The sequence below is a fragment of the Mercurialis annua genome, linkage group LG1-X (genome assembly GCF_937616625.2).
Source record: "Mercurialis annua linkage group LG1-X, ddMerAnnu1.2, whole genome shotgun sequence".
NCBI classification, from domain to species: Eukaryota; Viridiplantae; Streptophyta; class Magnoliopsida; order Malpighiales; family Euphorbiaceae; genus Mercurialis; species Mercurialis annua.
The window spans coordinates 64,005,990-64,017,711 of record NC_065570.1 but is presented as its reverse complement, the minus strand read 5'-3'; positions in this window follow the sequence as shown (position 1 = coordinate 64,017,711).

The following is an 11,722-nucleotide window of genomic DNA, read 5'->3' as shown; positions in this document are numbered from 1 at the left end:
AAATGTTTGGAATTTTTTTTACGTTGGCCAAATTTTTCCACTTAATCTGCTCTATTCTACATCAGCTTCGCATGGTGCTTATGTGGCGGTCCACGTCTGAGTTAGCACACTCAAATTGGAACACAATTGAACAATCTTTTAAATTAGGACAAAATTATAAATTTTAGAAAATTTGATTATAATTATAGAGATTTTATTAGCCATTAGTCCTATTCTATAAAAGTTCGCAGTGCCCTTTTTTATAATTTGGCGAGAGAAAACGCTTATAAAAAAATAAACTAACGATTTAAACAGAATAATGTCAACGCTTATACTATTGGAGTTATAACTCATCGGTATTTGTATTACCTTTTATGTCTTGATTTGAACAATTACATTAACTTTTAACCAAAAAAAATCATATGAAATCAAATAAAACTTATATTAAAATAATTAATGGCTAAATTTCTTTGGTAAATTCTTTTTAATCTTACTATTTGTTTTCAACTCCAATTTGCATTAAATCAAGCTAAATGTGTTTAAATAAAAAATAGAAAAAGACTGTTGGCTTTGAACAACAAAATGAAGTATCACGTTTACAATGACTCAATCAACTTGTTAATAAAACATAAGGGACCACATTTTAATTAATTAATCTATGATAAGCAATTATGCAGAATTTGTTCAACGGAGAATCTTTCTTTTTATGATATATGCACACAAAATTATTTATAATTGACAAGGTTTTTTACGTACTAGTATCACTATGTAAATCTTTTAGCCTTCACGTAATAAATCCCAAGATTTAGCAGTAATTTATATTTTTCTTTTCTTTAATACTTATTCAGCTCTTATCAATTTTATGCATAGCTTAATTAAAAGTCAGAGAAATTACAGTAATACCTGATGAAGATTTATATATATAACTTTATCAGGTATTGAGATTTCAAAACTTTTTACCACTTGACCTTACTCAGATCCAAAACATTTTCATATATATTGAGATTTCAAGAAGTTTTAATAATTGCTTTTTTTTTTCGATAGGTACAATATAATTACGTCATTTGTTAATAGTTAGTAGTTAGATGCTAAATATTAAATTGACATTATACCATTTGACCCTATTGAGACCCAAAGCCGAGATCTCGAGAATGCATTCGGAGAATCTATCCATTTGAATTAGGCCTCACTGGTAAATTTTTTTGATAAATTGATTAATTAATAATAAAAATAGTAGAATTAATTATCTTTCATGTTTATGTGAATCAGTAAAACGTGACTTGACGTATTCTATAATCAGAATTATGTGATTATTTACCTTTTTTTTACCACATGTGTCCTAATCTTTCTTTATAATATTATACTCCCTCCGTCCCATTTAAAAAGGGACATAACCCTTATACACATAAATTAAGAAAAAAATAATTACTTTTGATTTTTTTATTTAAACCCTATTAATTATTGTCTTGTAATTGTGTGTAAAGTATTAGCTTTAATTATAGAAAAAGAAAATGAGGATATAAGAGAGAATTTCTTATAAAATGGCACAAAAATCACAAATTGACCTTCTTAAGTGGGACAAAAAAAATTGAGATATGTATCTTCTGCAACATTAAGCATTTTGTTAAAGATACCATATTTTACAATGTAATAATATCATAAAAATTCATCAACTTTACACGTGTTCTCAATTTAATCACGTTCTTTAAAACTTCTCATAAAACATACAATTTTTTTTTCAAATTCATACACGGTGCTGACGTGGCACTCATTCATTGGTGCAATTTGCAGAGGTGTAAGTCATTTTTAACCAATAAATGAGTGACCATCAATACCGTGTATGAATTTGGAAAAAAATTGAAGTTGGTATATTTTAATGAGAAGTTTTAAAAAACGTGATTAAATTGACAAAACGTATAAAATTGACGAATTTTTATGACATTAGCTCTTTTACAATTGTGCTAATAACATCACTTGTTAACCTTTGCAAATATACCTTCAATCAGTTTAGAGTTAATGGGATACAATGTTAACATACGTCACGTAAGATTAATTTTATACACATAAATATATGGCATCTCGCCACATCACTCCAAACTGATTGTGGGTATATAAGAAAAAGGTAGAAAACATGATGGTAATTATGACACAATTTTAAAAATTTGGGTATTACTTGCCAAGTGTTGGAAAACTATATGGTTTTTGCTTTTCATTGTGGTGGTATTGTTAAGCTATGGTTTAAGTTCTTATTTCAAATGATTTTGGTTTATTTAAGGATTGATTTTAAACTTTGGTTTTACTTGGGCTATACTTTGGGTTGGGTTAGACTTGTGTCGCCCGACATGTTGTGTTGAGCCATACTGCAGTAAAACTAGCACATTATTTTTGGAAAGTTCTTTGGTTTTAAAAAAAACTATTTAAGTTATGGACTTCGGTTTTGTTTTCAAAGATAAGAACTCACCTAAGCTTAACTTGTCTAAATTGTTTATGTGGTTTGTATGGATTCTTTGGTTCGTGCTTTGGTTCTGGATTGAGATACCAGTCCTTTGTGGTGTCTAGTATTCTTAGAGTTAGGGGTTGTATAGATTTTAACTTATATTTTATTTTTAGACTCGCCGTATGCTCATGTTTCGGAGTCTACGCATGGTTAGCTTGCTTGCTAAGATTATCACGTGGATACGCAAGCAGTGAGTTTGTAGTGTTGTTTACCGCTTTTAGTATATCAACTGTTTAAGAACTGGTTTAAATAATTATAGATCTAGATTGGAACGAGCTACTCGATACGCGAGTATCGAGACTGTGTGCACCGGTAAGTACTTTGGGATTAGCTGACTATATGTCTAGCTTCCTTTGGGTTGATGAGGATTTGTTCCCAACTACTTTGGGCTATACTTTGGGATTTCATTTCAATATTGTTTTCCATAATCAAGTATATAAGTATATTAGTATAAAATGATTTGGTTTTAAGAGTTTTAATTTTAATAAATATAAATAACATTATGAACTCATCTCAGTATATCTGACCCCGTTGTTTTCTCAATTTTTTCAAGCTTATGATTTGAGAGCGTTGGTCGATCTCCGATTTTCTTGATTTTCCTTCGAGGTTTTTTTGTTTCAATAAAACTAGTCAACCGTTTTAAACTCTTAGGCCGCAGTAGAACTAGTTAGTCGATTATGATTATTTTATATTTTGGTTTGTCGGAGTGGTCCGACTATTTTTATATTGATGTTGGCATGTTATACTTCGTATTTGATTTATATAAGGCATGATATTGTTTTCGGGTTTTAGCCGAGCATTTCAGATATTTAAGTGGTTGTTATTAGTAGAACTGTTTATATAAACTACTAGACTTAGGTTAGAGTCTCTGTTGCCCCCGAGAAGTGTTTTTCTGTAGGTTTATATGTTTGTTTGTTTATCCACAAGACTTGCTACGGGTATTGGTTCAACCATACCTATACCCTAGCGTCGGTCCCGATCCTTGAAGTCGGTTCGTGACAAAATGTTTCCCTCTATAACTCTTACTTTCTCTCCCTAGTTTGTACTTACCTATAAATTTATTTTCAAATTAAGTAAGTTAAAAAAAATAAGCTTCACCTTATTTGTTTACTGATAGGTGCATTTTACACCTATGTTTAGGAGTTGTTTTCGCTTGTTTTTAGTATACTTTGAAGCGCTTTTTCCCCGTATTGGTGTGCTTATTTTGTGTATTAGCGTTTCAGGTAAAATGAAGCAATGCGAAGTGTTTTGGGCTTAAAGAATGAAGAAATCAAGTATCGGAATAGGAGCGAGTTGAAAGGGCGAAGAAACGAGCAAGATATGGGCATTTAAAGGAGGGGCTCGATCGAGCCCTTCACTTATGAAGGAAGGCTCGATCGAGCCCTATGAACAAAGCTGTCCAGAAGTTTCTTCAAAGCATAAGGCTCGATCGAGCCCTCACTCTTAAGTGGATGGCTCGATCGAGCCCCTTAAAAAAGAAGCTCAGAATTTGAATTTCGAGACAAGACAAAACTCAAGGGCTCAATTTCTATTTTAGGCCCAACACTCCTTAGAAGGGTGTCCTTTGTTTACCTCATTTGTAACCCATATAAATAGCACATTATCTTTTTTTTAGGGTACAACAAGTTGTAGACATTTTGGGGATTATTCTCTAGTTTTTACCTCTTTTAGATTAGCCATCTTCTCCTTGGAGATTCCTCCATTGTTGGAGCTTGATGCAAGTTTTATTTGCTTTATGATAACAAGATCTTCATTTTTATTACAAGCTACTTATTGTGAATCTTCATTATCTTTATGGTTGTCTATTCTATTTATTTTATCAAGGTAATTCTTCTTACTTTAATGTTCTACTTTGCTCATTCCTTGATTGTTTGTGTTAATCTAAATATGAGTAGCTAAATTTCCTTTGTTAGGGGGTTAGTATGATAATTTAGGGGTTTGCTTGATTGGTTGGTCTTTAGTGTTGTATGCTTTTGTTTCTTTCCTATTACTCATTGCTTGATTAGGATTAGCTACCTTAATCATTGCCATAGTTTGATTGACGCACCGAGAGGTGGTTGATTAGATCGACCTTTAGGTTAGAAAACCTAGATTTTAGAGCTCCACGAGAGTGGGTTTGAATCTAGGTGACCTTGGAGCGGATTGATTAATCGTTTGATATTGATTTAGTTTGCCTTGTAACACGAGAGTGAGCTTGGTGTGATTGAATGACTAGATAGCGGTTTTGGCATTCCTTGAGGCTCGAGAGAGCGGGAATGACGTTTTAGGCCTCGCTCGGTCCTTAGTAGTTTACACTTGACCAATCATGATTGCATAACCTAGGTTGGATTACTAACTCCTTGACATTCCCCTTTTATTGAATTAGATTCTTGATAATTAATTCTCTTACTTGTTAAATTGCAATTTCACGTTAGTTTAATTCTTAGTTAGTAATTGGATACTTGAACCTTCAATTGATCGTTGCTTTCCGAATTGAATTTTCAATTACGTGTTCGCTCACTTTAAACCTCTTGTCTTCGTGGGATCGATTCCGTATTTCCGGATTACTACAAGTTAGTATTTTTGCTAACAAGTTTTTGGCGCCGTTGCCGGGGACAAGGTTGCGTTTAATTGATTGAAAGTTTTGTGAAATTCGGTCGAGTTAGCGTTATTTTCTGTTTTTGGTTTATTGTTATTAATTATCTTTCGTGGTTTACACTCGGTGTTCTTGTTGTTGTTTGTGTAGGGAATTTGATTTTTGTGTATGCACAATACACGACGAGCAAATCTACCACTAGAACCGTTCCAAGATAACCTCGGTAACTACGAAAGAGGTGTAAGAAGAAGAGCCCGTATACCCGAAGTTATGAATAACGAGGGAAACAATTATGATGAAGAGGGGAGGTTCAATCCTCTAATGGATGGAGGGGAACAACAATATCCACCCGCTCCTCCATTAGGGAATGTGAACCGACCAAGGCAACAAGACCACCCAAGGGATGATCGACCCCAAGCGCACGCACAAGTGCCAAACCAACAAAGACAAACTTTGGGTGAGTTTTTCTTGCCGGATGTGGACAATGCAACTTTTGGATGCTTCGCAATGCCGGTTCAAGCGGCAACTTTCGAGATCAAGCCGAGTACTATTCAACTTTTGGAAAATCGTTGTGCCTTCTTTGGGTTGAGTCATGAGGATCCTAATGAGCATATCGCCAAGTTTTTGGGTGTTCTAAACACATTCAAGCTTCATGGGATAACGGCGGACCAAATTAAGCTTCGGATGTTTCCTTTTTCCTTGAGGGACAAGGCTAGCATTTGGTTGCACTCTCTACCTAATGAGTCCATTCACAATTGGAGGGAGTTGGCTCAAGCCTTCCTTAACAAATATTTCCCTCATGGCAAGACTACAAAGTTGACTAAAGACATACTTGAGTTTGTCCAATTTGAAGGAGAGTCACTTCATGAGGCATGGGAGCGGTTCAAGGATTTACAACGAAGTGTACCCCATCATCGGCTCAATAAAGAGCATGTTATACAAATCTTCTATGATGGGACAAATGTCACTACCCGAGCTACTATCGATGCGGCTTCGGGGGGTTCACTTATGCAAAAGACCTATGAGGAAGCCCTTGAATTGGTGGAGAAATTGGCCGTGGTTAGTAGTACTTGGGGTCCTATGGAAAGAAGAGCGCCACCTACTCAAAAGTCACTCATGACTCTTGATCAAGTGAGGGAGATGGAGTCCATAAAAGCCGCAAATGCTTCGCTTCAAGCTCAAGTGGATGCTCTAAAGAAACAAGTCGCTCCTATGCAAAGAAACGCTCCGGTGGCTTATGTTCAAGTAGGTTGTGAATTTTGCGGTGATTTTGGCCATTCGGGAGGAGAATGCCTAGTTACGGGTCAAGCCTTGAGTGAGCAAGTCAACTACATCGGAGGACAAAGGCAAGCTAATGACCCTTACTCTAACACCTACAACCCCGGATGGAGGAATCATCCAAACTTCGGGTGGAGAAATCAAGAAGGGCAAGGCAATGCTCAAGGGCCTAATCAAGCGGGTCCAAGCTTCCAAGGTGGAAATAGACCTCCCCAACAACAAGGGAATTACCATCACAATCAAGGTCATGGCAACAATGCGGGTGCTAGACCTCAACATCCTCCCGGGTTTCAACCTCAAAGAAACATGGATGAAGGGAATATGCTTGCTAAGTTGATGGATGAGCTTAGAGAGATGAAGCAACTTCAAAAGAATCAAGCCGCCACTAATCAAATGCTTGAGACTCAAATCTCTCAACTTGCCATCAATCTTCAAGGTAGACCACAAGGGGGATTGCCATCTACTACGGAGAACAACCCTAGAGAACATGTTAAGGCGGTAGAGCTCCGAAGCGGGAGAAACCTTGAGAAAGCCAACGGAAAGAGGCAAGTTGTCGAGGAGGATGAGCCTCAAGTGGTAATTGACATAGCAAGTTCAAGTCAAGAGTTGCCAAAGGAATGTGAGGAAGTGGTTGTCGAGGTTGAAGAGACCTATGTGAGGCCACCACCGCCGCCACCGTTTGTACCACCGGTTCCATTCCCAAGCCGGTTAAGGAAAGCTCAAGGGAACGAAAAGTTTCATAAGTTCCTTGAGATTTTCAAGAAGTTGCAAATTAATCTAAGCTTGGCGGACGCACTAAGGGAGATGCCCCAATATGCAAAATTCTTGAAAGATATAATTATGAACAAGCGTAGTTGGGAGCAAGGTGGGACAATACCGCTCACGGAAAATTGTAGTTCCATAATCCAAAGCACCCTACCAACAAAGCTTAAGGATCCAGGGAGTTTTTCTATACCTTGCACTATAGGAAATATGAATGCTATAAATTGCTTGTGTGATCTTGGGGCAAGTATTAACTTGATGCCATTGTTTCTTTTTAGGTCTTTGTTTGGTGATCAACCGGTAAAGCGCACCTCGATGGTATTGCAACTTGCCGATCACTCTCTCAAAAAGCCGTATGGGATAGTGGAAGACGTACTTGTTAAAGTGGATAAATTTATCTTTCCGGTGGATTTTGTGATCTTAGACTATGCGGTGGATAAAGAATGTCCTATGATCCTTGGTCGCCCTTTTATGAACACCGGGCGTGCTCTCATCGATGTTCATGCCGGCAAGCTCACCTTGAGAATTGATGAGGAAAGTGTAGAGTTTGATATGAAGAGAGTGATGCGGAATGCCATCGAGGAGGAGGATTGCATGAGGATAGACTTGATTGATGAGATTGTGCAAGAACAACTTCAAGAAAATGTGCAAGTGTTGAATCAAGCAAAGGAAAAAATCTCTGCTTCCTTTAACACTAAGGGCTCGATCGAGCCCTCCCTTTTAATGAAAGGCTCGATCGAGCCCCATGAGTTAAAGGGGGCAGAAATTTTTTCTCAACACATTTCTCAAGTCTCGTTTCATTCCGAGTCGGGGGATGATGAATATACTAGAGAGGATGAACCGAAGCCGGAAAGTTTAAACAAGAGCAATGGTGTGACTCCACCATCTTCGGAGTTGCCCCCGAAGGTTGAAATGAAGCCGCTTCCGCCACACCTCCGGTATACTTTTGTTGGGGAAAATGAGACCTTGCCGATAATCATCTCAAACAAGCTCTCTAAGGATCAAGAAAGGAAGGTTGTGCAAGTGGTGAAAGAACACATGTTAGCAATGGGTTGGCAAATCTCCGACATTCGAGGGATAAGTCCTCAAATTGTGATGCATAAGATTAATCTCGAGGACGAGTCAAAGAAGTCGGCTCAAAGGCAACGAAGATTGAATCCGAATATGAAGGAGGTAGTGCACAAAGAGATCGTCAAGCTCCTCGACGCCGGAATAATCTACCCAATTTCGGATAGTGAGTGGGTTAGTCCCATTCAATGTGTTCCTAAAAAGGGCGGTATGACGATGGTGGAGAGTGAAAAAGGAGAGCAAATCTCTACGAGGACGGTAACCGGTTGGCGTGTATGCATCGATTATCGGAAGCTCAATGAGGTAACCCGAAAAGATCACTTTCCGCTACCATTTATCGATCAAATGTTAGAAAGGGTAGCGGGACACAAGTTTTATTGTTTCCTTGATGGGTATTCGGGTTACAATCAAATCTTAATCCTCCCGGAAGATCAAGAGAAGACGACCTTCACATGCCCCTACGGTACCTTTGCATACCGGCGAATGCCTTTCGGACTATGCAACGCACCCGCCACATTTCAAAGGTGTATGACCTCAATCTTCAACGATATGATTGAAGATATTATGGAGGTGTTCATGGATGACTTCTCCGTGTTTGGCGATTCGTTCGATGGTTGTTTAGCGAATCTAAGGCGGGTTTTAGCACGATGTGTGGAGACAAATTTAGTGCTAAATTGGGAAAAGTGCCATTTCATGGTGGATGAAGGCATTGTACTCGGGCATAGGATATCGGAGGCGGGAATTGAAGTGGATAGGGCAAAAACAGCGGTTATTGAAAAATTAGTCGCTCCGACTACGGTCAAAGGAGTTCGGGCATTTTTGGGCCACGCGGGTTTTTACCGGCGCTTCATTAAAGATTTTTCGTCGATTGCTCGACCTTTGACAAGTTTGCTAGTAAAGGATGCGTCGTTTGACTTCACAAAGGATTGTCAAGATGCTTTTGAGAAGCTAAAGTCGGCACTTGTGACCGCCCCCATTATTTCATCTCCGGATTGGAGTTTGCCCTTTGAGCTAATGTGTGATGCTAGTGACCAAGCATTGGGGTGCGTGTTGGGGCAAAAAAAGGACAAGCGGGTGCATGTGATCTATTACGCTAGTAGAACTATGGCGGGAGCACAACTCAACTATACCACTACCGAAAAGGAGATGTTGGCGGTAGTGTTTGCCTTGGATAAATTTCGGCAATACTTGCTCGGATCAAAGTCCATCATTTACACCGACCATGCCGCTTTGAGATACCTTTTTACTAAGCAAGACGCCAAGCCAAGACTTATTCGCTGGATACTTTTAATGCAAGAGTTTGACATAGAAATCCGGGATAAAAAGGGCACGGAGAACGTGGTAGCGGACCACTTATCAAGATTCGAAAACCCGGAGCCGATTCCTATCGGTATGGAGATTAATGAGCGGTTTCCGGATGAAACACTTATGATGATTCGGGAAGTAGAAACGCCGTGGTATGCCGATTTCGCCAATTATCTCTCATCGGAAGTCATGCCTCCGGACTTGACATCGCATCAACGGAAGAAGTTCTTATCCGATGTTAAAAGGTACTTGTGGGATGAACCTTTCTTGTTTAAAATATGTGGGGATGGGATGTTGAGACGATGTGTGGCTTTGGGAGAAATGATGCCCATTTTGAGTTCATGTCATGAGACCGGACATTATGGTTCGGCAAGAACCGCCGCTAGAGTGCTTGAGAGCGGGTTCTTTTGGCCAACTTTGTTTCGTGATGCCAAGGAGTTTGTTGACCATTGTGATCGGTGCCAACGTGTAGGCAACATCTCGAAGAGAGATGAGATGCCTTTGACTTCGGTTCAAGAAGTGGAAATATTTGATGTATGGGGTATAGATTTCATGGGGCCCTTTCCGGTTTCATTCAAAAACCAATACATTTTGGTATGTGTGGATTATGTTTCGAAATGGGTAGAAGCGGAGGCTTTGCCCACTAATGATGCTAAAGTGGTGTTGAGTTTTCTTAAGCGGCTAGTGAATCGGTTTGGGACTCCTAGAGTGGTTATTAGTGACGGTGGTTCGCATTTTTGCAATCGGCAATTTCAAGCTCTTATGAGGAAGTATAATGTGCATCACCGGGTCGCCACACCTTATCACCCCCAAACGAGTGGCCAAGTTGAGGTTTCGAACCGTGAGTTGAAAAGAATTCTCGAGAAGACGGTGAATGGATCCCGGAAAGATTGGTCCTTGAAGTTGGATGACGCATTGTGGGCATATCGGACGGCCTACAAGACTCCACTCGGTATGTCACCATTCCGTATTGTTTATGGGAAGGCGTGTCATCTTCCTCTAGAGCTTGAGCATAGAGCATATTGGGCTATTAAGAAGTTAAACTTTGACTTCAAGAAGGCGGGGGAAAAGAGATTGCTTCAATTGAATGAGTTGGATGAATTCCGATTCATGGCATATGAAAATGCCAAGCTTTACAAAGAAAAAACGAAGCAATGGCATGACGCCCATATTGCCCCCAAGGTGCTAGAGGTTGGTTCATTTGTCCTTCTCTATAACTCTCGTTTGCGGTTGTTTACGGGAAAGCTTAAGTCCCGTTGGAGTGGCCCGTTTAAAATCCGAAACGTGGCAAATCACGGTGCAGTAGAATTGGAGAATTCTAAGGGTGAGACCTTCAAGGTCAACGGACAAAGATGCAAGCCATATCTGGGGCCCTTGACCAATCGGGTGGAAGATGAAGTTTCTTTCACCACTCCTACTTGAATTCACCGCGAGATAGTCGAGCTTTCGACTTTAAACAAGCGCACTCGGGAGGCATTCCCGAGAGGTTCGATTTTCTACCTTTTATTTTATGTTCTTAGCTTTTAATCTTATGTTTTTGTGTTAATCTTTTTTGTTATTTATGTTCGATTTGATGCCGGGTATGTTTCGTTTTTGGTGTGTAGGAATCAAGTGGAAAGGAAAAATTTTCTGCCCCCTTTTACACATAGGGCTCGATCGAGCCCTCCTTCTTAAGTGAAGGGCTCGATCGAGCCCCCTTTGTAAACGGAAGCAGGGAATTTTTCCCACATAAGGCTCGATCGAGCCCTTCACTAAAATTCAAGGGCTCGATTGAGCCAAGCCATTTAAAGAAGACATGGATTGTTTTAATTTGATTGGTTCAAAGGTGGAGGTTTGGATTGATGATGTGGCATGATCTCAAGCCATTAAAAGAAAACACAAATCACATGGATGGGTGAGGTGGCTTCATCTTAAGCTTTCAAATTCAAAATTCAAAAATCAAAGGTGTTTCCCCCTCATTTTTGCCATAAATGTCCACATTCATTCATCTTCTTCCTCATTCTTTTTACCCCATTTAGAAAACTCCATAGCTTTCCTCCTCTTCTTCAAAAAATTCGGCCACCACCTTACCCCCACCATCCTCCGGCGAACCTTAAATCTAACCACACTTTCAAGCACCCTTTTCCTTACTCTTCTAATGGGAAAATCCGGGCAATCATCCAAGTCCGCTAAAAATCCACCACCTCAAGAACAAGCTCCACGCACCTCCACCATTCGTTCTCGCCGGAAAACTACCGCCTCCGGAGCAAGAGAAGTAG